General features: G+C 34.5%; 1 long non-coding RNA gene across 1 annotated transcript; it reads right to left on the bottom strand.

Moving 5' to 3' along the window:
• Nucleotides 1-2,995: 2,995 nt before the first annotated feature.
• Nucleotides 2,996-5,440, bottom strand: LOC110464117. The gene is made up of 3 exons (XR_002464470.1): nt 5,352-5,440; nt 3,381-3,502; nt 2,996-3,139 (listed from the first exon to the last, which is right to left on the bottom strand). It is a non-coding gene; the product is annotated as an uncharacterized LOC110464117 (long non-coding RNA).
• Between the last annotated feature and the right edge of the window lie 581 nt (nt 5,441-6,021).

Below are 6,021 nucleotides of genomic sequence, written 5' to 3'. Positions count from 1 at the left end.
TAAAACGTATTAATTGAAAATACAATAGTCAAGAGATGAAGGATGACGAAGACTACTGGTAAATTTAAAGGAAAATGTCACTTGATATAACTCAATTGGTAGAACAAGATAGACATATTACTTACAAGTGCGCTATCATACGTTTGTGAGCAGCCGTTGGGGCAGCACTTCTCATTAGCACCGCAATCATTATCAAATTAACAACCTTACATTGTGTAACCTGAAAATAGTATTAAAAAAACTGCAAACCAACTAATATATGATAAAATTGGCTTGCATTTACTCCAAACTTATATAAACTTCTATACCAGATGTGTATGTTTCAACAAGATCATCAACCTCGCCTTCAGTAGATTGAAGGGCGGAACAAGACTGAATGTCATTGTTGAAATCTGGTATTGAAATTTCGCGGATTTTCCGGAGGCTCACTTCTTTCCTTACACGAGCTGGCTTACTACAATTCAGTGTTGTGAGACAGCAAGATGATCACCAGATTGGTTCCCCTTTACATCACTTAGCCATGGATCAATCACTGAAATAGCTCCATGAATGACTGAGTCATCTTCCCGCGTTATGACCACATCCAGTGTTGGCCATGGGTGTGTGTAGCTTCTGTCAGATGCTGAATCAGACCCCTGGAATCGAGTAGACCAGAGAATTGGCGATCATCAACATTAGATAGATCGTCTAAGTAGAAATTTAGAACACCCGTGATAATAATCTCCTGTGGTACAACAACATGGTGTTCTAAAAAGGTAGACCATTCATAAAAACACTGTATTTTGGAAAGCATTCTGTTTAGATGGAGGAGTCCTGTAAATGATACACAATCTAAATTGTTTATCACCAGCAATGACAGAACAAGATGTGTGCTCAAAGTATGTGTATACATGATCATGGCTGGAAGAGAGATGTCTCACACTTAGGCCTTTCTTAAACAGAACAGCCACCCTTCAACCGCATTTGCCGAGTCTTGCATTGTGGAGGAATCCATAGCCTGTTGGTATTAGCTCAGCTAGGACCTGGTCATCTATATCTTAACCTAACCAGGTTTCTGTCAATGCAAGAATGTAAATGTCCTGAGATGTTACAAAATACCCGATTGACAATGACTTATTCTTCACCGAGCGACACTGAAGGACACTAAATTCAGAGGAATAACTGACTTACAGTGACCAGCTGTTGTTGGCTTGATGAAAATTCTCGTACGATACTGATGATGTCGGAATCCGCGTGGAAGTATCGTTACGACAATGCACCATAGTGTTGATGCCTGGTACCTCTGTAAGTGCAGTGTACAGCGTAGCCGGAATCGACATCGATACACATTTTACACCTTTGTGTGTATACGCTTCACTGGTCATTTGTTTTGCGAAGTTGACAGTGTACATATCGTACGAGTCATCGAAACGTCCCATAGAAAATGTTATTGGTTGTGTAAAAAGAACTTTTCATAATATAAACTGTCTTTCATGAGATTGTGGCTACTGTGAATGAGCGCCTACTTACTGTCTCACTAGAGCATTGTGTTGTATGTTTGTCGCACATTTGATAGTGATATAGAATTGTAGAATTGGAGACAATACGCCAGGGTCATCGTTGGCGCAGGAGAACCCCGACTATTGACCAAGATAATATATATATGAGTATCTGTATATGGGCGTAATGCTACTGTTGTTTGTTTATGGAGGATTATTCATACACAACAGTACTACTCTCTACTTATGTTAGTGGACCTTACACGATGATGAAGTTGTTTAATTTTCTACTATATGGGATTCGGGCACAGAGAAGGAGTCTCCAGATCTCTGGGAATTGTAGTATATACAAACTCATGGGCGGACGAGTAGTAGTCGACTCTGGTTCATCCTTGGGACATATACTGATGTTTATTAATGGTTTTGATTTGTGTTTTCATTTTGATTTGATATTCATTATTTTTCATTATATTTTATGTTATTTATTTTTATTTTTTTATCAACATCCGAACATAATCGCACGAGGGTGGCTGCAGATAAAGATCTATTAAATGTGATTTTAACTTAAGAAGTTTTAGTTGACGCAACAGCACAGATCTGCACTTAGAAAGTGCAACTGACGAGTTGAAGAGGATGTGAATGTTGAGTTGGAAATTTAATCTAAATCAGTTTTGTATTCATTTCTTTTCTTTTTTTTCTTTTTCTATTAATCTGTTTAATATCGTCCAAGGATAATCGTAAGAAGAATGCTTTTTACTTAAGAGATAAAACATGCATATCTTCTTTTATGCAAATGCATATGTAGAGTTGACGAAGCTGTGAATGTTTCGTTTGAAATTTTATCTATCTATTTACATATCTCTTTTTATTCGAAAGTTATACTTTGAATGTACTTCTTTTCCACAGTTTCACGAACTAAATGTTTCCTTTACTAGAACTACCTTCATACTCTTTTCAATACCTTGTGGTTTTGTTTCCACTCTTGCGGTTTTTGCTTAGATGACGTAGCATTTCTTACATTCTCTCACACTTACAAACCCCGGAACACCTGCTATAATTGTCCTTTTACCTTATCAATGGTCTCCATTGAAATATTCTCCTTGTTCATATTTTATGATAATTTTATCTGAAAAATGTTTTGATTTGGTTTTCTGTTTTCATTAATGTATTTCTTCATGTATTTTTATTGCATCATACTTGATATTTTCCCTACTTATTCATATGTTCACTACTCTTTCACGTATTGTGCATGCTACAATTACACAACTGACATTGGGTACAAATATGAATTTGGAGTTTTTTGTACGTAACATTTTTCTTCAAGTAATTCAAATAAATGACGATGTGTCCGTTGGAACGATAAATAGGTTGGATAAGTGTGATTGAATTTCACATATACACGAAATGCTGTTGTGAAATTAGCTTAGGAGAGAGACAATGACATCATTTACAAATGCCAAATGTGATTCAGGTGATTAAAATGAATGAAAAGAAACAGTTAAACATTGCTGACAGGATTTTATCTTTTAGAAAATTACAGTTCAGAATCACAAATGTAATTATTTCAACAAATTCACAAGTTGACTTTTAATATTTGATGCTCCATTTGATCCAAAAGATGTCAGTTTTCCCAATATCCTCTAGCCCCCTGATTGAAATCCCTGAAAATAAATCAGTGTTGTTAATTACTAAACAAAGATGTACCTCCGTCAATCTATTTATATATCGGCCAGTCATCCAATTGGGATTTACAATATGTGTCGAAGCTATTTTGCAGAAAAAAAGAAAGAAAAAAACCCAGCATCCCTTTAAATATTGTCATGAAACACCCTTTTGGATACAGAAGAGAAAGTTTCACTTGATGGAACTGAATTTGTAGAGCAAGAGAGATATTTGACTTACACAGACATTTATACACGCAAAGCCGCGTTCAGTGGCGCAGCACCTCTCAAAAGACTCGCAATCATTATCAGATGAGCAATATTCACCACATGGAATAGATCCAAGAATCTCAGGACATCCATCTGCATAAGAAATAAAACGAATAACAACGGAATTGTAGGTAATGTTAACAAAAACAGAAAAAACAAGTAAATAACCTGGATTCCATCGCCATTTTTTTTTTAATTTGTTATCTGCATTACTTTTAACAAGATGATTTGTTACCATGTTGGCAATTCCAAATATTTTTGACACAAAAAAATGAAATGAAAACTCGATAAATGAATTAATACAACATCAGAAAAAATTATTAATGTATTGGAACTAAACAGTACCCAATGTGTTGCAGACACCCATAGGACAGGGAAATCGTTTTGACTTTTTAATTATCCCCGAAAAAAACCTGTGTCAAGAGCATTATTCAGATCAAGTTTAACCTACATTACACTAAAGGAAATTTAAAAAAATCAAAGAAAAGTCAGCATTTTATTCAAATAAAGCAATAAAAGATAAATAAAAAGATAATAAAGCTTCCTAGTTTGCAAATTAGGTAAATGCATGGCTATCAGTGTTACACATTTAGGAAAACGTCTCATAAGAACCTGAATTAAAGGAAGACTAGTTGTGCTTTTCAAATAAATCGTTGGCAGAACATCGAAACGCATGTATAGCTGTACCAGTAACAACCAATCCTGTTTCGCAATCAATATTTTCAATATATCTGAATGTGAAATGAATCGGTTATTTATGTAAAATATCTTTAACAACGTCTGCATAAAACCAGCGTTTCACAGATGCAAGATTAGATTCGTAAACATTGAGGCACATTCAGTCCACCTGAACTGCTGTCTGTTGAAATACTCCTACAAACTGTATGAACTAAAAATCTTAACGACCTCCCTCTTAAGAGTAGTCAACCTTTAAATGTAACAATATGCTTTCTAAGACAGTTGTTGTTTTCTTTTTTTCTTACAGATCAATACTACCGTATATATTTATCCCACTGCTTCCAAGCCGTGTAACTACAAGAAAACGTTAAAACGGTTGAATTTGACAATCTCAGGACTAATCCGCTTTCAGTGTTGTCGCTTGACATCCCCATACATAATGCTGAACTCGTAAAACATTATTTTAAATCCTCCTTGATATAATCTCCCTTAGGTTAAAACAAATATATATATATGTAGTTATAAATACAGACGCAGCTTTTTTTCTTAGAAGAAGTCTCAAAAGTATCTCAGTTATTTTATTAGTCGAAATGTTCGCATTCAATTTTTATTATTTTCCTATTTGGAATTGTTCAACTTCGATCAGACGTATCAAAATCTTAGATTTAGAGACGCTTTGGGCCATCATTGGCCTACGAAATGAATAAAAATAATAAAGAAATCATTTAAACAAAATGATACACTTTGCCATTGCACTGACGAGTGGAACATCCACGAACAGTAAAAAGAGTGAAAACAGTTTAATAGAAGTCATTATTTACATTCTGTATGCTTTGACCCGTTGATGAAATTGACATTTCATATTTGCATAACACAGGGACCTCAATCACTACGTATTCATACCCTACCATGACGTAGAACATAGCGTTCTTGGTTTATGTTTATTCTACAAATCAAGTTTTGAAAATGGAACTATATTTTGTTTGTTTGCTTTGCTGTCAAGCTTATGCAAGGACCCCAGGCGCACGTTTTACATTTTCCCGCCAAATGATACTGTTCTCTCTACTTTGTTGACCCCTTGTACAAATAGAAACAAACATCTGTATTTGTTTCTCTATTTTAATTTTGCTCGCATCGGAAAATCCAAAGCCTTTAAAAACGTTAGCGATTCATGGTAAATATCTCAAAAAATTCAATGTTGTTATGACCATATCAATGTTAGAAAATGAATTCCTTAACTATAAAATATTCAGAAACCACTTACCTCTTCCTTCAAGTTTACTTCCACTGGCTAGAGGGACAGCAACAATAAGCAACAGCAGTAAAGATGCATTCATCTTGGTACAAAGTGGAATACCCCGCACAAGTGATATTTTGAAGGGAGATCGACGTATTTATATAACTTTAGACAACGCTTATAACAATAAAACCATATGTTTCTATGAAATTAAAATACACTAAATTCGGGATGAAAGAATTTTTAACTTTTCAGCTGTCACTTACGTGTTTTATTGTTATTTTTATAATGGTTGCGTCATATTTTGCAAAGTTAGATTCTTTATCACTTAAATATATCGATAAATAAATTTTGCATTTTGTACTTTAAACAAAACCGATTAATATTTTTTGCAGTTTTATAACAAAATGTCCTACTTCAAACAAAGATACGCATGTGTGATTGTCTTATCTTATATCTTTTTAGCGTCCGTATGATTAACAGACGGTGGTGTATAGTAAGTCACCAATGGAAAACATAAACAGCACAACCCCTAAAAACACACATGAAAACACGAGGTCAGTATCACATATACCATTGTATACTTCAATCTAAGAGTGTCATTTTCTTTTGTGTACAAGATACCTGAGCAGGCAAATTTGGAAAATAGTGAGACCACTTTCTTTTCAAACAATGGCATCTTAAAGCGCACTGTTCA

Source organism: Mizuhopecten yessoensis, unplaced genomic scaffold, assembly GCF_002113885.1.
Source record: "Mizuhopecten yessoensis strain PY_sf001 unplaced genomic scaffold, ASM211388v2 scaffold10961, whole genome shotgun sequence".
NCBI classification, from domain to species: Eukaryota; Metazoa; Mollusca; class Bivalvia; order Pectinida; family Pectinidae; genus Mizuhopecten; species Mizuhopecten yessoensis.
Note: the sequence above shows the minus strand (reverse complement) of the source record. Positions and strands in the feature narration are given on the sequence as shown.